A 26,476-nucleotide genomic window follows, 5' to 3' on the forward strand; every position below is an offset into this window, starting at 1 on the left:
CTATTCTGAAGGCCTCCTCATAGTCACAACAATGCTACTGTAGCTCTAACATCACATACTCATTCCAGACAACAGAAAAAAGAAAAGAGCAAGAGAAAAATTATGTGCCTTACAGTCAATTAAGCCTCTTAAAAAAAAAAAATAGAAATAGGGTATCACTCTGTTGCCCAGGCTGGAGCATAGTGGTGTAATAATAGCCTACAGCAGTCTTGAACTCCTGGGCTCAAAGCAACTCCTCCACCTCAACCTCCTGAGTTAACTGGGATTACAGGCATGAGACACCACAGCCAGCCTAATTAAGCCTCTTGAAAAGTGCTCTTTCCAAGTCCCATTCAACAATCCCAGCTTTATCTCATTGGCCACCCCTGTCTGCAAGCGAGTTATGCTGCCACATCCCTTACTACAGATTCTTTCAATAATGGAGAAGGAAACTATGGATTTTAATTGGATAGCTACCATTCTTGGCCTCAGCCACATAAGCCAGGTAAAGAACTTGGTTCACTGCAGAAACACTGGAGAGTCATTGAAGGTTTCTAAGCAGGGTTTATGGAGTATGATGAAACATGATCAGATTTGCAGCTTGAAAATATTACTAGGGCTGCAATCTGGCAAACACCTTCAAAAGGGGACATGTTTGGTACAAGGAGATCAGTAGGGGTGCTCTCAATAGTTCCAGTGAAAGATGACTAAGAATTCTGGCACTGAAGGTGGAGATAAGTACATGTAATCAAGATAATATGGAGAAAAACAATCAAAAGGTCACAGTGAAGTTTTGGTATTGATAGGTTAGGGGAAAAGGAGGTCTAAAAGATGGGGTATAGGTTTTCAGCTTACCAAGATGAATGGACAGTGGTAACATCTCCTAAGGCAGGAACCCCAGGTCTGGAGAAGATCATGAGTTTGTCTGTGGATGTGATGAATATGAGATTCCCTAAGGTGCTACAAATATAAGACAGGTAAGGCAATTGGAGAGTTGAAGAAGTTAAGCCATATGAAATTACTAATATTCAACTACTTAATTTGTATAGTTGGATTAAATAAGTATGTAGAGCTACTGTCCACCCAAAATGATATGAGTGCCTTTATAAAAAAGCAAGCACTGAATATTCCTTAAGCAAAATTATGTCTATAATCATACTGCATACTATAGAGATATTCATAAAGAATGTATGCTTCAAGGTTGCATGTTATGAATTCTTCTTTATGCATGATGTGTTTTTGACAGTAGTTATTAATCATTTTCTCTCAAAACAAACTAAAGTAATTAGGATCCATCATAGTGGTTGATATAAATAACTAAAGGAATTTGGAAAAGAAGTAATTCATTTTTGGAGATTTGCCAATAAATAAATTCTTCAAGTATGACACATTGTTGGTCCTCAGAGATCAGTTAACTGCCTTCTACAAGTCAATCACCAGCTTCCATACATTCTAATAATCGATCCAATTCTTTCTGTTGTAATATCATTTTGTTCAAAATTTTACCAATTATCATTCAGCTGTAGGTATGAAAACTGAAAGTATTCTTATCTACTCACCAATCACAGAACAAAAATAGGTTTCAACAAGCTATTGACGAATAGGAAAAACAAATGTTGGCTCTATTAGACCAGAAGCATGAAGTTTGATCTATAAATACCTTATATTTATTATACTGTCTAGGATAGGGAAAATATTGGCAAGTCACATTTGGTAAATAAGATTCATTTCAAATTGTAATATTTTCTCTTTCTCTACTGCAACTATAGTGCTTCGGATAGTTGCATTTTCATGGCCAAAACTATCCAAAGGTGCCAACATATAAAATCAAATAAATTGTTCTTAGTGTAACCCGCAACTTCCGTTTGAGTCTTATTTGAGACAAATTATGTAATACATCAATATAAACTATCACACTACATCAAAGAAGACTTGAATTTCTTTGAGAAGTTCTCCATAATTCTATAATTAACAAATAGAATGATCAAACCGAAAAGATAATAATACACAATAATATGTATGTAAGTCTTTTGCCACTATGTTAAGCAACACGCGCATTGAATAGGACAAGACTAGCAATCTGGAAATCTGGATTCTGTCACTGCCCAGACTGACTTTATTCATTGATCAGTCTTTCATATTCTCAATAAAAATGAAATGAACAGATTAGTTAATATTTAAATTTATTTCCATTTCAAAAATTCTGACACCTTGAAAGTCTGCAAAAATGGGAAAAGATTAACTTGGGTTATTATATTAGTACCACTGTTCAATAACTTTTCCACTGAAGTAACTCAAATGGCAAAGACTTCAGTCACTACTCCATGGGCTTCACCGTGGCATAGCCTGAAGTGAGAAGTTTTATTTTTATTTCTAGATTTATTTTTAATCTATTTTCCATTACACTCCATAATATATTTCTGTAAGATTTATTGTAAAAATAATATGTTTTGTAAACCTCCATGCACAGTTAGCACTCTGGGATTATCTACTATGTTTATGGAGTGACATTGAATATACACTGTTGACCCTCCTATAATCCAAAGCCCAGTTTGAGAAATGCATACAAGTAGCAGAGAAAAGAAGTCTATGCCAGCGTTGAAAACTCAGATGCTATAAAACCCCAGGCAAAAACACAAATGAGTAGCATAGGGTGGTGTTGCAGTAGGCTGTGGAGGGAACTATAGCAATCTTTAGATGACCTAAAGGAATAGTCATTACTCAACTCCAACCAAATGGTTGCTCAGTATGGCCAAATATTCTGATTCTTCAAGGAAGAGAAAATATGAATTTTATATGAAATTTTTCCTGTTTTTAAAACACCATGCATACAAAGTAAAACAGGTCAGCTGGCCAGATTCAGCCTAAAGCCTTCTAGTTTGGGGCCCTTGGTTCTAAAGCCTGCTCCAGGAACTTAGTTCAATTATACAGGACAGAGAGCATCTCCATGGAGGACCGAGTGGGAAAACATTTTCAAAGAGTCAGAGTGAAGGCTGTGGACTTCTGAGGGCAACAGTAGAATTTTCTTCCTTTCAGCTAGATCATTAAAAGCAGAAAAGACATCAATTTTTTACGATCATTATGGGCAGCTTAGCCTGGAGGCAGAAAGCTGGATCAGACGGGCTTGACTTTTAGGATGATGGAAAAGTTGTGCGTTTTTATGTTAGCATTTAACCTTGGAATAATGACAACATACTTGAAAACCAGGTTAAAGAGCTATGGCAAATCAGTGAAATACATTTAAAAGCTACATGAGTAAATGCCAAGTGGTGGTCCATAGAGCAATCTATGATATGGTGGCTTCAACTTTTTCCATTCACAGGAGAAAGCCAAAAAGGAGCAGCTGCTGACATTCAGAAACTGGTGTGGGCGGCACCCACAGCTGGATCATGTTATTCTTTTCTCAAACATTAACAGTCTCACAGAGTACCAACCTCAAACAAGGTTACTCTGATATCATGGGTAAAATGAGACAATATGGAGCAACTACATAATTTTTTCTAAGCCAAGATAAAAGCAAAGTCACTGTGCCACTCACAAAATACCAAGCACTCTCTTTTGGCTAAAATGAATGATGGTTACTTCTTTACCAGTTAGAACTTTAGCCTTGTTCTAGTCTCTCGTCTTTATAGATAAGATCTATTGAGATACCCAGTTTTAGAAATGCCCCTGTTTTCTGACAGCCAGTTTAGAGAAAAGCTAACCTTTCTTAAACCCTTCCCCAAGTCACCCAAATAAAGATCAATCTTGTAACAGGTTCTCACTAACATTCTGTCACTAAGACATCTCATAGTTCCCCATGGTGTCTGTTCTTCCTTGTTACAATGATCAATAAATCCAACATGGTTTACCACAGGGGTGTCCCTGCTGTTCTTTTCCTGAAGGTCATCCACATGTGTGAACAATCAGAATAGTTTACCACACAGTCAATCCATTTAGGGCAAAAGGTGATGCCTTTGAGGGTGGCTGGAATGACTATGCCCAGCGGAAAGCACTTTCCCTGACACTTACAGTTGGGGCTTACCTCATTCTATTTCTGCTCCTTGCATGTTGCTTGATTAGGCAATTTTTCTGTCCTTGATAAATGCAGAGGGTTTGCAGGCCTTTCTGAGATTCATTACTCAGACAGCAGATAACCAGGGTTTACACATTTACTCTGTGTGACCTTACTCAAAAAACCAATGAAGTACAAACATTCCTCTTAAAAGATCAAACTGAGAGTAAAAATAGTATTGTAGCGGGAATAAACACACTTCAAGGAAGGCAAGGCTTGCATTCTCTTTCACTTGTATAAAAGACAAGCAATTAAATTCCAAAATGCTATTAAGCATGGCATTTAGCAGGAAAATATATTTTGTTTGTGTGGCTTCAGAAGACAATAAATGTAGTCATGTGTAGAACAGGATGTAATCTGGCAAATTTGTAGACACAAGGGAAACGTTATATTCAGTTTAGGTAAATCAGTATCAAAACAGTAAAATGTAAAACCAGGACAGCCAACATTGTTAGATGTCTGCAGCTTTTTCTCGACATTAGTTCTGTTATCAACACAGAAAAAGCTATATAGACATTTACTTCTAATTTTAAATAATAACAGAATTGTTAAACATTTATTATGGACTTAAAAACAAATATGAAAATAAAACAAAAAACAAAGGCCCATATATATGTCCTGTAGACACAATAAATGCAACTAATAAATACACATAAGGATATCCAAACAAAATAGAAAGCTACCAAATAAAATGTCTACTCTTCCCTCTTGTGTCCAAACTCTTTCCCCAATATAACCATTGTTAATAATTTTTTAAAACATAAAAAATTATTATTTTTTGAAAAAATTAAAAATGCTTTATTGAGCTATGACTACACACTCAGAATGGCTTAAAAATTTTAGTGTAATTCAAAATGCTGGTGACAATGCAGAGAAACTGGACTAATTATTATGATTATTATTATTATTTTTGAGACAGAGTCACATTCTGTCGCCCAGACTGGAGTACAGTGTCATTATCTCAGCTCACCAAAACCTCTGCCTCCCAGGCTCAAGCGATTCTCCTGCCTCAGCCTCCTGAGTAGCTGGGATTACAGGCATCCGCCACCATGCCCAGCTAATTTTTTCATTTTTGGTAGAGATGGGATTTCACCATGTCAGCCAGGCTGGTCTTGAACTCCTGACCTCAAATGATCTACCCACCTCAGCCTCCCAACATGGTGGGATTACGGGTGTGAGCCACTGGAATTCTTATACATTGCTGGTTAGAATGTAAAATGGTACAGCCACTCTGGAAAATTGTTTGACCATTTCTTATAAAATGAAAGATGTACTTACTCTATGACCCAGCAATAACAACCTTGGACATTTACCCCAGAGAAGTGAAAACTTACACACACTTACACACACACAGACACACACCTGTAACATGAAGGTTCATAGCAGTTTTATTCATAATAGCGAAAATTAGAAATAATCCAAATGTCCTTAGGTAAATGGTTAAAAAATTCTGGTACATCCCTATAATGGAATACTGCTCAGCAATAAAAAGAAACTATATGTGCAGCAAACTGAATGGCATTCAAATGCATCATGCTTAATGAAAACAAGCAGTCTCAAAAAGTTGTATACTATATGATTCCATTCATATAATATTCTCAAAATGACAAAATTACAGAGGCTAAGAATATATTAGTTGTTGTCAGGGTGGATGGGTGGGGTATAAAAAAATAACACGAAGAGTTCCTTGTGGTGAAGGAGCAGTTCTGTATCTTGATTATGGTAGTGGCCACATAAATCTGTACATGAGGTAAAGTTGTATAGAATTACACACACACACACACACACACATGCACACACGCACAGAGGAATGTATAAAAAAATCATGAAAACTGAATGAGATCTGTACTCTAGTTATCAATATTGCACCAAAGTCAATTTTGTGATTTCAATATTGTACTATAGTCATACAAGATCATCATTGTTGGGTGAAGAGCACACAGGACTCTCTGTGCTATTTTTTCAACTTCCTGGAGTCTATAATTATTAAAAAATAAAAAGTTTTTAAAATGTTACATATATAACAGCTGTGAAAATTAGTATGCTCTTGGCTACCAGTAGCAGAAGATTCCAATTCTATTTTCTTGAGAAATAGAGATAACTATCTCCTATAACAAGGAATCAGAAAATATCATAGGTCAAAGACTAATTAATTAAGTGTTCAAAAACATCACCAAGGATGCTGGACTTTTCTATCTTTGTACTCTGTAATCATTGGCACATAAGCTTGGTCCTTAAGCTAGTTTTTATCATGGTCTCTAAATGACTATCAAAATTAGTTTTATCATTGATGAAAGAAATTGAGGAGTACACAAACAAATGGGAAGACATCTTACATTCATGAATTAATATTGTTAAAATAACCATACTCCCCAAAGCAATATACAGATTCAATGAAATCTCTATTAAAATGCCAATGTCATTTTTCACACAAGTAGAAAAACAATACTAAAGTTCATATAGAACCAAAAAAGAGTCAGAATAACTACTGCAATCTTGACCAAAAACACAAAGTTGGAGGCATGAAAGTGCCTGACTTTAAAATATGTTACTGGGCTATATAACCAAAACAGCATGGTATTGGTATGAAAATAGGCATATAGACGAATGGAACAGAATACAGAACCCAAAAATAAATCAACATATTTACAACCAACTTATTTTCTACAGAAGTGCCTAGAACATCCACTAGAGAAAGGACACCCTCTTCAATAAATGGTGCTGGGAAAATTAGATAGCAATACGCATAAGAATGAAACTAGACCCTCATGTCTCACCATATAGAAAAGTGAACTCAAGATGGATTAAAGATTTAAATGTAAAACTCGAAACTATAAAACTACTAAAAGCAAACAGAGAAAACACTTCACAACATTGGTCTAGGCAAAGATTTTATGGCTAATACCTCAAAAGTATAGACAACTAAAACAAAAATCGACAAATGGTAATATATTAAACTAAAAGGCTTCTGCACAGCAAAGGAAACAAAAGAGTGAAGAGACAACCTGTTAAGTAAGAGAAAATATCTGCAAACCATTCATCTGACAAGGAACTAATATCCAGAATATACAAGGAATTCAAACAACTCAACAATAAAACAAAATAAAACAACAACAACAACAAAAACCCACAATTAATCCCAATAAAAGGTGGGCAAAGGACATGGATAGACAGTTCTCAAAAGAAGAAATGCAAATGGGCAGCAGGTAAATGAAAAAATACTCAACATCACTCATCATCGAGTAAATGCAAATCAAAACCACAATGATGTATCTTCTTACTCCAGTTAGAATGGCTATTATCAAACAGACAAAAAATAACAGATGCTGGTAAGGATATGGAGAAAAGGGAACTCTTACACATGGTTGGTGGGAATGCAAATACAATCACTATGGAAAATAATATGAAGATTTCTCAAAATTATAAAAACAGAATTAACATATGATCCAGCAATCCCACTACTGGGTATCTATCCTAAAGAAAATAAATTAGTATATCCAAGAGATGACTGCACTAGTGCATTTATTGCAACACTATTCACAAGTAACTAAAGAGAGGATTTGAATTTTTCCCAACACAAAATGACCAATGCCCAAAGTGATGAACACCCCAAATACCCAGACTTGGTGATTACACATTCTATGTAAGTAACAAAATATCCCATGTACCCCATAAATATGTAAAATATTATTTATCAATAAAAATAGTGTTAACACATTCAGTGGTAGAGAGGCCACTTTTTGTCATTATCTCTTTTAATCAAGGAGGCAAATATTTACCAGGAGCGCACCTCCTAACTTTCTCTCATGTCTTATTGTCAGTGTCATATACCTACTCCTAACCCAAGTGTTGGGCTAGTGCGTGGGAAGATATGCAGGAGCGGAACCACCATGACTGATGGAGCCCAATCACGATCTACCGCAGGGGACTCAAAAGAAGATAAATATCGACCGCCAAGAGTTAAATAAGTTAATGCACATGCACATGATGATATACCACAGTGACATTAAAAAATGAACTAGATATTTGTGGACTGATATGAAAATTTTTCAAAAATCTAATATGAAGTATAAAACAAGATATAGAAGTATGTACATAACATGATACCGATTGGGCTCATTTTGTAAAAGGGTGGCAAACAATGTTAGTATACTCTAATTCCTTGCTTTTTAACCATTTTGTTCTAATTTTATTCAGCAAAATCCACTATTATATTTAATAAATAGGGCAACTTCTCATACCTTTACTAGTACCAAATCTACTCATTTTTGCTAATACACTAAAACTGGCATGACATTATTTTTGGGCTTATATATTTTTAATTAAGAGTGAGATAATACTTATTTTCATATTCTTTTGAACATTTGCCTTTGTTTACCTTAACATTTTCAAGTTGCTTTTCTTATTGAATTATATGAATTTCAATAAGCCTAAGAAACTTAGCTTTTTATGTCATAAATATTGCAAATCATTTCCCTCTTCGATATTTTGTTTTACTTTGTTGAAGATACCATTGGCTATCTGAAGTTTCTAGTTTTTATACAACTAAATTTATCAAAGTTTTTCCTTTCTTGGTTTTGTAATCTGTTTTTGAAGGTTTCCTTTATATGGTTATAAAGAAATATCCAGGCTATCTCGTAAAATAGCACTGATCAATAGAACTTTCTGCAGTAATGGAAATATTCTAGATCTGCACTATCCAATTGGTAGCCACTAGTCCTAAGGGGTTATTGAGCATTGGAAATACAGTTGGTAAAACTGAGGAAATGAATTTCCAATTTTATTTAATTTTAATTAATTTATATGTAAATAGCTTCTTGCGGCTAGTTACTACCATATTCAGTGGTGCAATTCTAAAATCTTTATGGTTTCATTTTTTAAGATATCTAAATAAATATTTTAGGCTGAATTAATGTATCTGAATATCTTAACATTTTCATATCCTTCCTTATTAACACACTCTAGAATTTGATGGGGAACTGGTTAGGGTCTTGCTGAGCTAATCATACTGTCCTGTGGAATCAGGACACCTTAGGACAGGTGCTGTAATGGTTGAGAGCAGGCCTGACTGCCACTTCCAATCATGTTTGAACTTGGCCTGTTTGTTTAACTTATCTGAGCTGCAGTTTCACAATTTTAAGAAATGTAATGTGGCCCCTGTGTGCTTTAACCTCATCTCATCTTACTTGAGTCTTCAGGAATTTATTTGAATAAAAGGAATAATTTATCAGGACTCAAATAAGAAATTTTTGTGTTACCTTTGGAACACACAGACCACCTCAAGATTCAAATGAAAATTGTAAAACCTACCTCTGGAAAAATGAACATGTGGAGAACAGACAGAATTTTGGAGCTTATATTCTGTTGGCATCAAATAAACAATAAACAAGTAAATAATAAAACAAGATAATTTCTGATGATAATAGGGGTCAAGAAGGAAATCAGACAGAGTTCTGAGACAGAGATTGACTGTGTGGATGGAGGATGGGAGACTTTAGAGAGGACAGAGACCCCTCTAGGAAGAGGACACTTGAGCTGAAAGCTTAAAGATAAGCAGGAGCCAGCACTGTGGAAAGCTGGATAAAGAGCATTTCAACAAGAGCAAGGACTTAGAAACAGCAATAAGTTTTACTCTTTGGAGGGCAGAAAAGATGCCTGGTGAGGGTGCAGGCCCATGCATGAGGAAAAAGTAAGATGAGATGACGTTAAAGCACACAGGGGCCACATTGCATTTCTTACAAACTGTGAAACTGCAGCTCAGATAAGTTAAACAAGCAGGCCAAGTTCAAATATGATTGGAAGTGGCAGTCAGGCCTGCTCTCAACCATTACAGCACCTGTCCTATGGTGTCCTGATTCCACAGGACGGTATGATTAGCTCAGCAAGACCCTAACCAGTTCCCCATCAAATTCTAGAATGTGTTAATAAGGAAGGATATGAAAATGTTAAGATATTCAGATACATTAATTCAGCCTAAAATATTTATTCAGGGCTAGGTATGTATAAGGCATTGAATAAATTCTGTGGTATATTCAAAGAGGTGGTGCCTAGATGTAATGAAAAGAACACCAAATTGACAGTGTGCCTAGGTGCTTAACCTTTCTTTCCTTCATCTTTTAATACCAGTAGCAGCCCCCGACCGTGAGATTTGTCCATGTAAAAGGTTTTGCACAACATCTGGCACACACAGTAAATGCTCAATAAATCTTAGCTCCAAAACATATTAAAAATTAAAAGACTTGATTCAAGCCTTGACCTTGATGGTTACTTACTGGGTGACCTTGGGCAAGTATTATTTTCTCATGTGCAAATTTTTTTTTAAAAGAATATACTTTTTACTTAGCATGGTTGCTATGATTAAATAAACAATTTTAAATGCAAGCACGTTGTGAAACTTTTATGTATTAGATAAGGTAAGAATTGTTTATATCTTAATTAGAGTAAAATTTAGTCCCTACCCTAAAGGAGCTGACAATGTGAAAAGCAGTGTTTAACAGGATAGAAAACAGAAAGCTTTTGCCCAAAAATGTAAAGAAAGGGTATTAATTCTCCCGACAGTTTATCTGGTGCTGAACTATAGGTTTGCCAAGGGTAATTAAAGAGAGACAGAAACAATAGTCTACTATCTGTCCTAAAAGCAGAAATACATAGAAATGGTGTCATACTGAAAAAAAATCCAGATTGGCTCAGAGGAAAAAATTCTTTGTAGTGAGGGTTATTTTGCCATTACATCAGGCTCGCACAATGAAGGTTTACTTTTTATAAACCCACTCCATTTCAAGCTTATCGTTATGTGCTATATCCAGAAAATAAGCAAGATCTCATCACTACTCCTCACATAGTTCCCTGAAAGGTCAAAGAAATTTTGTCACGTATTTTTCTCTAGCATCTTTATATATGATATAGATGATTATTTCTTTAGGAAGTTTAGAAATAAACCCATTACAAAAGAAGAAAATAATAAATTACATAATTTCTAACCTCCCCTTGGATAATTTTATTCTGTGGATCCTAAACTGACATTGGCAACCCTAGGCCACGGAAAAAGATTCTTAGCTGAACTCATTATCTCTGGTCTATTTCCCTTCAAATACTCTTCACTCAGCTGTCAGAGTGATGTTTGAAAGCCTGAATCCGATTGTGTCCTCCACTCTTTAAATAACTCCACCTGCTATAATCCTTACTGTGGCCTCCTGTCTCGCCTCTCTTGGCCCTGGTATTCTGTCCATCACAAACTATTGACATGCCCTCAAAGAAGCCAATCTATAACATGCCATCCTGGCTCTGCTCTACCAGCTCCTTATGCCTGTAATGCCCTACTCACCATTTATGCCTGATAAACAGCTGCTCATCTCAACTGCCACAGGACTTTTTGATTCTCTCCCTCCCTGAACTTCTATCTATCTGGCGGCCACTCCAGACACATTGACCCCTTCTCTTATAGCTCGCTATAGCCTGTGGATCCTGCTAAGGAGCTACTTATGACAGCTGATGGTACCCTGTGGGTAATATTTTGTCAATTCCTACCAAATCTCAATTGTTTAATGTCATAGATCATACCTTACTTATTTTAGTATGCCACATATGTGTTTTGGAATGAGTTACTAACTTAATGGGTTAATATCCATAGAACGACCGACTTCCCATTCTGTTCCCTATTATGAATCACAGCAAGCTCAGCTGATAACATTAGTAATGATTCTATTTGTCCTGAACTGTGAATCTGAGATCTGATTGGTGTTTCAAGCATGCTACTGACTTCCTAATAGATTAAGATAATGCTCTCAAGCTCCCAATATTGTCTAACAACGTCCTATCTAATAAGAAGCCTAACATTTTTATCTTTCCCTTGAGTTCTCAGTTAATAGTCAATCAATTCTTTACTCATTACATTCTAGAAAACCTAGTCTATACCCCATACAGACTTGATGCTTTACATTCAAGCTATGCTAAATATGTAGGGGCTTGGAAGATTTTCTACTGACCAAGATGATTTTCAAGCCACCATTTGAATATCTAACATCAAAAACCACTGTCCCCATTTAAAGAGGAATTCAAATAGCTTTGTCATGAATGAATCAGTGCCTTGGTATTATCCAGCTTTCATTTTCTATGCCATGGCTTGGTTAATTTAACAATGATTTAGCAAGCTGAGAAAATATAAATTGATTTTTAGGGAATGATATTTGATTATTTACGTCTATATATGGTTTATTCCTATTAGTCATTATGGAGAGAAACCAGGAAACAGAATTTAAGGAATGTTATATTTAATAGAGAATCACTGATCACGTAATATGTGAGCACAAAGTGACCTAGTTATCAAAGGACACATCAAGTGCTGTGGAACTTGAAAGTAATGTAATCAAGCATCACAGCCAAGGCCAACCTTAGAGATAAGATGACAGAAAAAAAACTTTATTGTCAGTACTTAGATCCTTTCTTCCAATTTCTAGTCTACTTGTAAGAGAGCACTATAACATTTCTGATAAACTATCTGGTTGGAAAGTGTAATATACCACTATGATAATATGGTCTAATTAAAGCACCCAACTTGGGAGGGCCACCCACAACTGGCATCTGGAGGAAGGCCACAGTGGATGCCAAAAGATCTGGAAACTGTGTTGAGGTGGAATAGTTTATGCAACTGGCATGTTTTGCCAAGAATATAAAACACACTCAACTTTTACTTCTAACATGGCCAGGTAGCACATATTGTACCTGATCTTTCTGTAGATAACAACCATAAGTGCTGGACAAAATGCAAAAACAATACAAAGCAAGCCAAAATGACCTACGTACAGTAGAATAAATAAAAAAGACAGAATCTGCAAGAGAGTCACTTGGAAGAAGGGAATAGCACAGTGTGAGTTACTCATTTTTAAAGTTTTTAGCCTGAGGGCAGTTCACAGTCAGAACCATGTCTTTCACCAGTCATATTATTCTCATGCTCAAATAAACTTAAAACTTTTAAAATATTATTCAAAGTCCTTCATGTCAAGGCCTGCCTTTACAACTTTATAGGCCTTTCTTCACCAGTTCTTCCAAGGTTCTGGGCTCCTATATAAGGCCAACCCCTTGTCTTGTGTACTGGATCCCATCTCCACCTCCAGCTCAAGAACATGGCTCCTAAGGCTGGCCCCTTTCTTGCCTGCCTCATTCCTTTTTCACTCCAAACTCTGTAATTCCTCCAGCTACTGCTCCAGTTCTTGGATACTCTTTCTACCAGAAATTTCAAAAGCGTTGTTAATAGTCTTGCCTTTCAGTCTCCCTTGAACCTACACAGATTATGCTTTTTCTCTCCTATCCACTACTGAAACTGCTCATTTAGGTCACTAATGACTTTCCATTTGCTCAATTTGTGGTACATTCATTGACCTCTTCCTACTTGAACTAACAATAGCATTTGTCACATCTGATCACTGACTCTTCCTTAAAATATCTTATTTTCTTGTCCTCTGGGATACCATACTCTCTTAGGTCCCATTGTCCTCAATAGGTGTCCCTTCTCTGTCTTCTTTACTGGATTCTCCTTAGCTTCTTGATCTCTAATGATTGCAATCCTTGAGAGTCATTCCTAAGAATTGTCCTCCTTCTACATTTCCTTCCTAGAGGATCTCATTTTAATCCTGAAGTTTAAAATATCATCAATATAATTAAGAGTCATGCATTGATATCTCTAGCCCTGATTTCTTCCCTAAACTTCAGTCTGTTATAACAAATTCAATATCTTCTACTTAGCATCTCCAACTTGGATGAAAAATGGATGTCTCAAACTGTACATATCATAAACTGAATTCTTGATTCCAACTATATCTCCACCTTGCTGCCAAACTTGCTCCTCCTGTGATCTTCCCCATCTCCATCAGCAACAACTCTGTTTCTCCTGATACTCAGGTTCAACATCTTGACATCATTCTTAAATTCACTCTTTGTCTCACACTTCAATATACAATTAATCAGCAAAAACCTGTTAGCTCTAACCTCAAAATATATCCAAAATCTGACCACTTCTTGCCACCACCCTAGTTTGAACTTCATTATACACAAACACTGGGTCAAAATAAGCAAGAGTTTCAATAAATACCATCTACCATCACCAAAACGTAGGGGTAATGTCTTCTACAGAGTAGCTGGCACGCAAGAAACGTTGATAAGAAAGCCACAATGGAGGAAGCACCATACTAGAAATCCAGAGAACTTAGGTCTCCGTTCTGACAGATATATGTGACTCAGGCAACCAACTTCATTTCACTCTGGTTATATCTCTAGCATTGTATTTATTCACTTACTGGATTGCATTCTGTCCATTTATACCTGGGTCTCTTCCTAACACATAATCCTCTAAGGGGAGGGATCACTATTTCTTTCTGATAGGACTACAGTTGGTGCTTCATAAGCATTTGCTGGAATAAAGTTGTTTTGAAGGTTTTAGTTGGATTGGGTGAGGAGTCTATTGAATTGGGAATTCACAATAAGAAACTAAAACTAAGATCAGTTACAGGAATATTGCAATAAGATAGCTGAGAGATGATAGGAAACCAAGCCATGGGGAGACTGAAGTGGAGATAAAGGAACTAATTGTGTAGATAAATTTATGTTAGAAGTGACAAGAATTGATAACTAGTTTAGTTGCAAGGAAAGAGTCACTAAGGATGTCGATGTCGCTGGTTTAGAATATGTAGATGGAATTGTCATCAGCTGGGGTAGTAGAAGTGGAAGGATGAGGTTTGTGGAGTAGAGAGATTTAAACAATTAATGATATCCATTTCATGTATGTTTTATTGAAGTACTTTTAAGCACTAAGTTGAAAATAATAGTAAATTGGCAAAACAGGTGTGATGTGGGGCAGGAGGGGCAATGTGGTGACTGATGAAATCAATGGTAACTAATACTGGCGGTGGATGAAACTGACTAGAGAGTGTATAAAGTGAGAAGGTAGGGAAGTCCAGGCCTAAGTTCTGGAGAACACAAGAAGTTAGGGGGAAAGTAAAGGAAGTTGCAACAACAGAGATAGAGCGAGTGTGCTCAGTGAGTCAGGAAGGAAACCAAAACAAAATCAGGAACCAATGGGAATAAACTTTCAGGATGTAAGGTTAGCTGTGACCCCAAAAGGCACAAACAGATAAAACAGGATGAGGACAAAGAGGAGACCATTGATAGTTTGTACTAGCCATTTCAGTTCTGTGGTCAAGAGGAAAACTAGACAGCAAATCACTGAAATGGGGAGAGAGTTTAAAACAGATGCATTCTTTCTAGAAGACTGTGGGGTCAGGAAGGTGAGAGAGAGCATTAAAAATGGAGGCAGGCTCCATATACACATTTTTTGTAATGAGACAGACTCAAGTTTGTTTTTGAGGTCCAAAGAAGAGAAAAACACAATGGCTAAAATTTTAGAGGTAGGAGGAGGGAAATAACTGATAAACAAAATTCCAGAGGAGGCAAAGCTCTCTAAAGCATAGGCTGAGAAAAGAGCTCAAAAAGGAAAAGGGACAAATGCTTCCTTTGTTCCTTCCTTCCTTCCTTCTTTCCTTCCTTCCTTCCTTTCTTCCTTCCTTTCTTCCTTCCTTCCTTCTTTCCTTCCTTCCTTCCTTCCTTCCTTCTTTCCTTCCTTCTTTCCTTTCTTCCTTCCTTCCATCCATCAACAAACATTTACTTAGCATCTATTGTATGCCAGGAACTATTCTAGATGCTTAGGATAAATCCATGAAGAAGACAGTAAAGGAAACCCGCCCTTATGATATTTATATTTTAGCAAGTTTGGGGAGTGGGGGAGAACATGCAATAAAAAGGAATATAATAAATATATAAATCACATTTTATTAGAAGGTGACAATTTCCATAAAACAAGAATAGAGCATTGTAAGGGGGATTGAGAAGGTCAAGATGAGGGTTGGGTTGCAATTTTTAATGAGGTTGTTAAACCTTATTGAGAAGGTAAGATTTGAAGGATTGAAAGGAGTAGTTATGTTTATATGTTGGGCAAGAGGAAAGAATGGGCACAGACATAGATAGATGTGGAAAAAGAGAGTAAAAATTTGCATTTTTAGTATCAGAAAAATAAAACAATAAATTAGCTACTGAAGGAAAAAATATTGGTGACATTTAGCTATGTTTACTGGAAGGAAAATCCAATAAAAAGAATTAATTTGTTTACCTGTGTTGTCAAACGGGTCATGCTGGTGTTTCTAGTCTCAATATATTTTAAGTATGTTAGCAGTAGGTTGCTGAAAGGTCACAGAAGCCCCACAGTTAATTAATAGAATCTTCTACCAGTCACACAAAAGAGAGGCTAGACCTGGAGTTCAGTCTTATTATGACAAATAACTAAGCAAGACATTTCACAGCTAGTACACAAACCTCTCTTTACTGATTTATTCAGCCAATCAGCAGTAATATATTATTAAACTTAAACTACTCGAAATGTTCATGCACATAGTAAATAAGGCCTCTATACTCACATATGAAGCAAACTTAAATTACATACCACCTGTGGAATTTCCATTTCAGATAAAGACAGCAAACTCATCAAAGAAAGGTGTGTGTTGATGGGTAGGAAGTTTCTTAGATTTCATCAGATGCAGAAAGGATGACTGAAGATTTATGTCCACATTCTTACATGATAATTATTTTCAAGGGCCAGTACAGTGTGGCTCCCGTTGAACATAGCATTGTTGTGACCACACTAATATACACTCACAATGTCTCTCAATGAAGAGCGCAAAAGGTGAAAATTCTGTTACTAAAAACAACTGCAGAAGCCAGGAGGAATTTCCATTAACTATAAAACTTGGTAGACACAAAGTAGCAGAAATGTAAGATGAACAAGTCTAGATACTTAATGTACAACATGAGGACCATAATTAATAAAATTGTATGGTATTTGGGAATTTTCTTGAATAAGTACATTTTAACTGCTTTTGTTACAAAAAAGTAACTATGTGAGATGATAGATATGTTAATTTGCTTCACTATAGTAACCATTTTACTATCTATCTATATATATATCCCATCACATCATGTTGTAAACCTCTAATATACACAATAACATTTATTTTTACAAAAAGAAAAGAAAGACCAGGTGCAGTGGCTCATGCCTGTAATCCCAGCACTTTGGGAGGCTAAGGTGGGTGGATCACGAGGTCAGCAGTTTGAGACCAGCCTGACCAACATGGTGAAACCCCATCTCTGCTAAAAATGCAAAAATTAGCCAGGCATGGTGGTACATGCCTGTAATCTCAGCTACTCAGGAGGCTGAGGCAAGAGAATCACTTGAATCTGGGAGGAGGAGGTTGTAGTGAGCCAAGATTGAGCCACTTCACTCCAGCCTGGACAACAGAGCAAGACTCTGACAAAAAAAAATAACTGTCAGAACCAGACTCACAAAGCCATTTTGAGTTGCCAGCTGTCTTAGAGAAGATAAAAAGATGTGCTTCTACTCTGCCAGCTGACTCCTAGCACAGAGACTCGAGCACAGAAAACAATTTATAAAAACAGTCTGTCAGTCCTCAGTTGTATTACTCAAGTTGGCAGATCACTATCTGCCCCTCTTTGCTATCTTTCTGTATCCATTGAGAGGCAAAAAATAATCAGAGGAAGAATGAAGAGAGGAGGGGGATAGTTGTTATGCACTGACAATGGCAGTATAAGCTGAGATGAGTAGACCCTACAGTGAGGACTCTACTTGGGCATGGAAATTCCCTGGCAGAACAGGCCCTGGCAGTGGTTTGTCCTTATAATTATAGCATCTCATATATTGCATCTGTTCTGAGTGTCAGACAGCCAAGAATTGGGAGCAAGGGAAACTCCTACCTCAATATAGCCAAGATGCATTAAACAAATGCCTGCTCAACATTAGGAATTTGGCTGGGTGCTGTCCACATCAATATCTCCTCTAAACCATAGATTTGACAAGGGGATTTGATGAGTACTCAAGCTGACAATGAGGAAAGCCAGGGAAATTCCACATACCTTGTCTTTTGACAAAGATGTAGTCTAGATGTTTCCTGCCTTGTTTGAATAAAAGACAAAAAAGCTTTGAATATATGAAAATATGTGCAGAAATAAGGGTAAAGGAGTATTTTCCTAAAGATTCAGAGTAATCGTGGATAAGTGAAATTGCTTATTACAAGAAATAGACAGCTATTTTAGAAAACACGTGTTCTGAAAGGACTCAAGAAGCCACCGTTCATGTAAAGAAAAGTCATAAGAAGCAAAGAGGCAAGGAGAAAATACAATAGGATGAGTTGCAAAGATGCTAAATTGAGATAAAGAAGGAGCTCAGTGCTTTAAAAAAATACAAACAAATGAAATTTCATTAGATCACATCCTCACTCAAGGAAAGGAAAGGAAAAATTTTGTTACAGATGTGGAAAAAACTTTTGGGGAAATGAGTCAAAGGCTAGGAATAGATATACATCTTTGTTTGGTAGACAGGGCATTGAAATAGAAAGCTTAATGAAAATCACAGGAGAGAGAGAAAAGTCCACATTATATATCTAATCTGAACTCATCCCATATTTCCATAACCTCAGGCATCAGAAAAATAAAATAGAAGCAATACTCTACTTTCAAACTATAATGTGGAGGGAAAGAGAAAACAAACTCAGATTAGGTGTCATGGATGCTAAGGAGAATTAACCCATGTTATGTTAGCATATAAAGGAGATCTGGACAGAATCACTCAAACATAAACAGGCAAAGCCATGGCATGGCATCTCTGCAAGTACACTGTACAGGGTATCTCCCAATTGCCCTTCTGTCCACCTTCTCCCATTCTTCTCCTTCATTCCCCATGCCCTGGAAGGTGGTCCTTTATGCACATTTGTCTTTTGGTCTCCTATTGAAAGACGCCTGCAAAAGATGAGAGGAAAGGAGTTGGGTTGGGTATTTGTTCCCCAGCTCTCTCTCTTCCATATCACAATGGATAAGCTTGTCTCCCTGTAGGAGGCCTCAGTTTCTCTCTGGCAGTCTTCTCTGTAGTTGCCTTCTATAGGTTCCAGCAACCATGGCCTCTGGGTGGTAATGGCCCCCTGCTGTTGCTGGCCCAGGGGTACCACACTAGTTTTTGTTGGTCTAGAAATCCCCAAATCCTGCTTATGCCTTTCTGAACAGGTCCTGTATTAAATTATCCTCAGATATCCCAGTTTGAATGTATCATCTGTTTCCTGCCAGGACCTTGACTGAAACATATACTATAGCAGATAACAATGTAAGAGAAACGGCATGCCAAAGAGAGACGAATAACCCAGCAATTACAAAAATATAACCCAAGCAACTGAAACAGATTCCTTGCATATTTTTGCAATGTGTTGTGGAAGGACTTTAATTTAATGAACAAGAGCTCAAACACAAGCCAATCTAGTAATAGAATGAAACTTGAAAGAGCATTGTAGAAATAAGGCAACAAATTGAGAACTGTGATAAAGAAACATTGCTATTTATTACATGTGTAATTACTCATTTTAAATAGGAAAAAGTATAATAGAGATAAAAAGCAAATTAATGTCATTGAGATAGTCACAATGCATGTAGAAGAAAAATACAGACAAATAAAGTTAGAGAAGAAATGAGGGATAGGGAAGACAAGTACCATACAACATAAAAATAATTAAGGTCTTTGAAATTTTAAGTACCTCAAAAGCGATGCCAAGAATATTATGAAATACTCAGGAAAATTTCCCAGAAATGGCAGAAGAACTGGACCTGCAGATAAAAATGGTGTATCTTTTTAATTAAAATGATCAATTACAAGATTTCTTAATGATAAGAATGTATCCAGTTATCCAGACATAGAAAGCAAATTGTCCGCGCGGTGGCTCAAGCCTGTAATCCCAGCACTTTGGGAGGCCGAGGCGGGCGGATCACAAGGTCAGGAGATCGAGACCACAGTGAAACCCCGTCTCTACTAAAAATACAAAAAAAAAAAAATTAGCCGGGCGCGGTGGTGGGCGCCTGTAGTCCCAGCTACTCAGGAGGCTGAGGCAGGAGAATGGCGGGAACCCGGGAGGCGGAGCTTGCAGTGAGCCGAGATCGCGCCACTGCACTCCAGCCTGGGCAACAGCGTGAGACTCCGTCTCAAAAAAAAAAAAAAAAAAAGAAATCACGGCAGCCGTCGTTTCCCCGCCGTGTCCAGCAATAATTAGTGTCAGAATATTGGAAACAGGTCTACATCACTAAGAGGGAACAAGTGAAAGCCAATGATATAATACTCAGACAAGTTGTAGCTCAAATAAAGAGGCAGCAGGCAGGCACACTCAAATTTGAAAACATCTGAAGACTATAACGCCCACCAGAACTTTTTTTGAGAAAATACCCCATAATGAAATCCAACCAAATAGGAAAAGAACAGAAATAAAACACAGAGCAAGAAAGAAGTAGTGGCAAATGGCCTAGTAGAAAGTGTTGAATCCATTTAAACAGATAACCAAGACCGAGAGAGTTATGGTGGGAAAAAAACTAAAAATAGGCCAGGCAGGGTGGCTCACACCTGTAATCCCAGCACTTTAGGAGGGTGAGGTGGGCAGATCACTTGAAGCCAGAAGTTTGAGACCAGTCTGGCCAATATAGTAAGACCCTGTCTCTATAAAAAATAAAAGAAATTAATCAGGCGTGGTGGTGCATGCCTGTACTCCCAGCTCCTTGGGAGGCTGAGCTGGGACGATAGCTTGAGCACAGGAGGTAGAGGCTGTAGTGAGCTATGATTGCACCACTGTACTCTAGTCTGGACAGTGGAGTGAGACCCTGTCTCAATAAATAAATAAATTTTTTTAAGCCCTGTGAATGTTACAAATGCTAAATAAATAAAATTAAATAACAACAAATGTTGAAATAGCAGGATAAAAAGTGTAAGAAAGTGCAGAAAAAGTAAGTGTGCTCATCAATTAATTGCTCATAGCTGGGAGTCAGTAAATAATTTCCAAAATATAAATGTGTTTATTATGTTCTTTTCTTAACATTAGAGCAATGTGTTAAAACTAAATATCTCTTGCAGTGAATAAGCGAACTTCTCTGTGAATTTAATAATTTATTTGATTTTCCTTTAGTTTTCTTCTGTTCAAGTAAAATAAAATTGAAAACTTTTTATTAAAACATTTTAATTAGGCAAGGCGAGATGGCTTACACCTGTAATCCCAGCAATTTGGGAGGCCAAAGTGGGCGGATCACATGAGGTTAGGAGTTCAAGACCAGCTTGGCCAACATGGTAAAACCCTGATTCTATCTAAAATACAAAAATTAGCCAGCGTGGTGGTGGGCACCTGTAATCCTAGCTACTTGGAAGGCCAAGGCAGCAGAATTGCTTGAGCCCAGGAGGTGGAGATTGCAGTGAGCTGAGATAGCACCATTGCACTCCAGCCTAGGCAACAAGAATGAAACTCCATCTCAAAAAAACAAAAACTGGCCGGGTGTGGTGGCTCACTCCTGTAATCCCAGCACTTTGGGAGGCTGAGGCGGGTGGATCATGAGGTCAGGAGATCAAGACCATGCTGGCCAATATGGTGAAACCCTGTCTCTACTAAAATACAAAAAAAGTATACAAAACATTAGCCGGGCATGATGGCATGTGCCTGTAGTCCCAGCTACTTGGAAGGCTAAGGCAAGGGAATTGCTTGAACCCAGGAGGTGGAGGTTGCAGTGAGCTGAGATCATGCCAATGCACTCCAGCCTGGGGACAGAGCAAGACTCCGTAGCAAAATAATAATAATAAAAAAAACATTTATTATGATGTTACTCTTATGAAATGTTTACATATTTTTATTTATTTGTTAATCTACATATTTGTATATATTTTTAAGTCTGTCTGAAATGGTGATTAGCAGATATTAACACCTTTTACTTCAGGGTGTTGGAATTTGGGGTCATCATTTTTTATATTACTTTATTTATGCTAAAAAACTTCTGTGGTAAACATGCATTTTTTTAAGAGAGAGAGAGGGTCTTGCTCTATCACCCAGTCTAAAGTGCAATAGCATGATCATGGCTCACTACAAGCAGCATGCACCACCATACCCAGTTATTTAAAAACATTTTTTTTTTGCAGAGACAAGGTCTCACTTTGTTGCCCAAGTTGGTCTCAAACTCCTGGACTTAAACAATCCTCCTCTTCAGCCACCCAAAGCTCTAGGATTGTAGGCAGTGAGCCACCACATCCAGCCAAACTTGACATTTTTAATTTAAAAAGTAAGATATTCCTCCAAACCCAAAAAGCCAAAAATGAAAAAAAAATCTGAACCCAAAAGATATAAAATGTTAGAACATTTGAAAAATGTCTAGGAAGAAAAGAATAGACTACCCACCTGGGAAGAAAAAACTAAAGTGTGGTGTCTAAAATAAGAAACACCTGAAAACTTTGAAACATTATCTCTAGAGTCCTTCAGTGGAGAAAAAGAGCTTGTTATTCAGGAGTTTGATACCAAACAATGTGGTCATTCATATACAAAGGCAACAGAAAAAACAATTCAAGTGCACAAGGGCTCAGAAAGTATACCATCCAACCACATTTAAAACTTGAATACCTACAGTTGGCGATCACTAAATGAATTAGTTCTGAAAGCTCACAAATTAAAATATGACTATATAAAAGGACCAGTAGTTTATCTACTGCCAAAAGTGAATTCTAATGGGCCAAGGCCCAACCACGGAAGTACACTCAGGGACACTGACCAGCTTCCCAGCACAAGTTTACTCCTACAGGTCTGGTTTCCCTATAAAACCTGAGATTTCAGCAATCCTGGGAAACCTGGGCAATGTGAGAGAATATAATGGCACAGTAATGAAACCACTGTGCTATAATCATGGTCCACTTACAAAAATAAATGGCCTGACATTTCTACTTCTGAGTAAGATACAATAAGTAGTTAGAAAATCCAGACTTTTAAAAGCAATTGGAACTATGGAAACTAAAATTCTAGTGGGAAGAAAACCTTTCAGAGATGAACTGAAGATCAAATGGGGGTAGCGACCTATTCTGAACGTGGCTAGAGGTGAGAATCTGGGCTTGTCCCAAGCATAGGGCCACTGATGTGGGACAGAGAAACCAACAGAGCTTTTGGTCCTCATGCAGGGAAGTAAAGATGAAATTGTAAACTTAAGAGACTTCAAACACATAGATGATTTCTCTCTCAATGTCAGAATTCCAAAGCTGTGTTGATCAGGAGGACTAAAAAAAAAAAAAAAAAAGGAAATTTCTGAAAGGCAAAATGGAATTTTCTGCATTCTCTTGGTGCTTTACAAAAATACCTGACAAGTACAAGACCCCTAGAGAGTTAAAAATCCCTGGAAGGAGTAAGTAATTGGTATTAATGAGCTGAAACTGTTTTTTTGGTATGGAGAACGTGCTAATCTGGGTTAACATAAAGGGTGAGAATCCAGGTTCAGCCCATAGCAGACTTATATGGGGCCCGAGTGACAAAATTGGAGACTTTAGAGATCTCAAATAACAGAATATTTGTCGAAATTTGCAGTTTCATGGAAGGAAGGAAAAAGAGATAAACCTAAAACCTTTAAAAAGTAGAATACAGATCCCATCACTCTCTCATTCCTAATACAAATAACTGCCACATTCTCCAATGAAAGCCAAGAAGAGCCACAGCCTTGGAAAGGGGAAAGACAGGTAGACCGGGTTTCCCTAAACTGCAGCTCAGGCTTGACCCAGATTTAGTCCCTAGTTGAATCAAGGGAATCATCTCCATACTCTCTTTTCCAGGCAGAGGAAAAGGTGAACATTCTCTCTGATGGAAAATGGCATTATGTGGTGTCTCTACCATTTTTTCTTAAAGAAACAAAGTCCTGCATTCAATAACAAATTACTAGGCATGCCAAGACACAGAATCCATAGGACAAATACGAAGAGAAAAAATAGCCAATAAATGCAAACTCATAGATAATCCAGATACTGGAGTTAGCTGAATAAGATGGACATCCTAGAACTAAAAGATATAATACTGAAATTAAGGATTCAATAGATAGGTTTAACAATAGATGTATCTAACATAAGAAGGATCAGCAAATTTGAAAATAATTTAATAAAATGATCCAAACTGAACCACAGAAAGAAAAAAGAATGGGAAAAAAATAATGGGCTTTCTACATCATGGCAATAATCAATTAGAAAATGTTGTCTTTCTTTAAAAACTCCTTCACATTGAAACATAAATAATAAAGTACCTAGGATTAAGCCAGGAAAGAAATGTATGAGAAATTTATGAAGACAGATGTAAAAATTTACTAAAGAAAATAAAAGAATACATGAACAAATGGTGAGATATATCATGTCCATAGCTAGGAATACAATTTTAAAATATATAGGTTCCACCTAAATTAATCTACATATATAAAAATTTCAATCAAAATGCCAGTAAGACTTGAAAATATACTTTATGAAAAGAAAAATATACTTTATAAAAAGATGGAGGATTTAATAAATGGTAAGGAACTTCACTTGGGGAAAATGGTCTTCTATTTCAACATTTGCTACAGTCTCACTCCTCTATATTTATATTTCTATATATAAATTTCCTCTCCCTATAAATGTTCTAGATTATACATTGACCATGTACCATAGATTATACCATGTACATTATTCTGTATTCAAATAAGTAGAACCCTTGATGGACAAGAAATGTGGGGGGAAAATTGAAAGACAATTGATCAAGGGCAACTGACAATGCTTAGTTGGCATGCTGCAGCAGGATTATCCTGGTGAGAAGCCACCCCACATTTCTCCCTCATTCCCAGTTGGACTAGGCAAACAGTGTTTGCCATCAGGTGGGATGAGTGACTATCAGAGATTATTTTGGAGAAGGTCTATGTCTCCATAGGGACAGAGAAACATCCAGGAAGATTGGAGAATATCAACTCTTAAAGAAGACGCAATGAGGAACCACATGATGGGTTATACTAGAAAAGAGTTTAGCAGAGTAGGTGGTTACAAGGTCACTTATGAAAATTAATGTCCATTACATTAGCAAAATCAGTTAGAAAATGTATAAGAAAGCTATCCTGTTTAAAATAAAAACAACCATAATGTAATTAGAATTAAGCATCATAAACAATATGCAAAGTCTTTATAGAGAAAAGAATAAGGCATTTTTGAGATACATAAGACTTGAATAAATGATAATTTTCTCCAAATTAGTCTTAAAATCAATGCCATTTCAGAAGGATTTTACATGAAGTTTGACAAGCTGATTGTAAAATTTGTAAGGAATGCTAAATGAGCTAGAGTTGTGAAACTATTCTGAAAACATAATAACAGATTGCATATTTTATACTCAAATATATCTGTTTTATACCAGATATAAACTATATTAAAAGGTAGTCAGAGTAAATTATTGTAATACTAATCCTAGGTTAAACAAATAGATTAATGATATTGACAATCTAGAAACAGCCACAATTTTATATGAAAAAATAACTTATGAGAAGGTTACCATTTCAAATTATTAGGAAAAGCATATACTGTAACAATCAATATTGATGCATTTAATAATCTATAGAAAAAAAGTAGAATTAAGATTCTTTTTTGAACCAAATCCATTTATTTAAAAAAATTTTAATTTCTAGATATGTCTTTGCTTGGTATTATTCTCCTGGGTGTAGGAAAACACATACTATGATGTTCATTGAATCATGGTTTGTAGTAATAAAGAACTGAAAACAAACTAAATATCTATCAAATAAGTTTTCTTAAATCAAATATTCTTTTTTTTTTTTTTTTTTTTTTTTTTGAGACAGAGTCTTGCTCTGTCGCCCAGGCTGGAGTGCAGTGGCCGGATCTCAGCTCACTGCAAGCTCCGCCTCCCAGGTTTACGCCATTCTCCTGCCTCAGCCTCCTGAGTAGTTGGGACTATAGGCGCCCGCCACCTCGCCCAGCTAGTTTTTTTATTTTATTTTATTTTTTTATTTATTTTTTTTTTTTTAGTAGAGACGGGGTTTCACCGTGTTAGCCAGGATGGTCTCCATCTCCTGACCTCGTGATCCGCCCATCTCGGCCTCCCAAAGTTCTGGGATTACAGGCTTGAGCCACCGCACCCAGCCCAAATATTCTTAAAACATCAACCATACCATGGCATACCAGGCAGTAACTTAAAAAAAAAAAAAAAAAAACTCATGTAGGTACTACTATTGACCAATACTCAAGAATATTGCTAAGTGAAAAATACAAGTTACTATACAATAAGTGTAATTTTAAAGAATGTTGAAGAAAAATGTGATACATATATTATATGACCTTTTTTTGAAAACACATAAATAACAAATATATGCACGATGTGTATTTTTTTTTAAAAAGCAACTTATAAATAAATTTAAAAACATATAACAATGGGTATCTCTGAGGAGTAAAACATTTTCTCCTGGAGAACAGGAGAAGTAGGAGTGAGTGGAATGGGTACTTTATATACCCTCTTACTTGCTTTTAATAGTATTCTTATACTACTTAAA

The 26,476-nt window shown here is 36.6% G+C and overlaps 1 long non-coding RNA gene across 1 annotated transcript in view; it reads right to left on the minus strand.

Moving 5' to 3' along the window:
* Positions 1-906: 906 nt before the first annotated feature.
* The window catches only part of LOC126956268 (uncharacterized), a 296,720-nt gene continuing 271,150 nt past the window's right edge, over positions 907-26,476 (minus strand). The window contains exon 4 of the long non-coding RNA XR_007726261.1: positions 907-939. This is a non-coding gene — a long non-coding RNA (uncharacterized LOC126956268). The remainder of the gene's footprint in view (positions 940-26,476) is intronic.

This window comes from Macaca thibetana, chromosome 6 (genome assembly GCF_024542745.1).
Source record: "Macaca thibetana thibetana isolate TM-01 chromosome 6, ASM2454274v1, whole genome shotgun sequence".
Taxonomy (NCBI): domain Eukaryota; kingdom Metazoa; phylum Chordata; class Mammalia; order Primates; family Cercopithecidae; genus Macaca; species Macaca thibetana.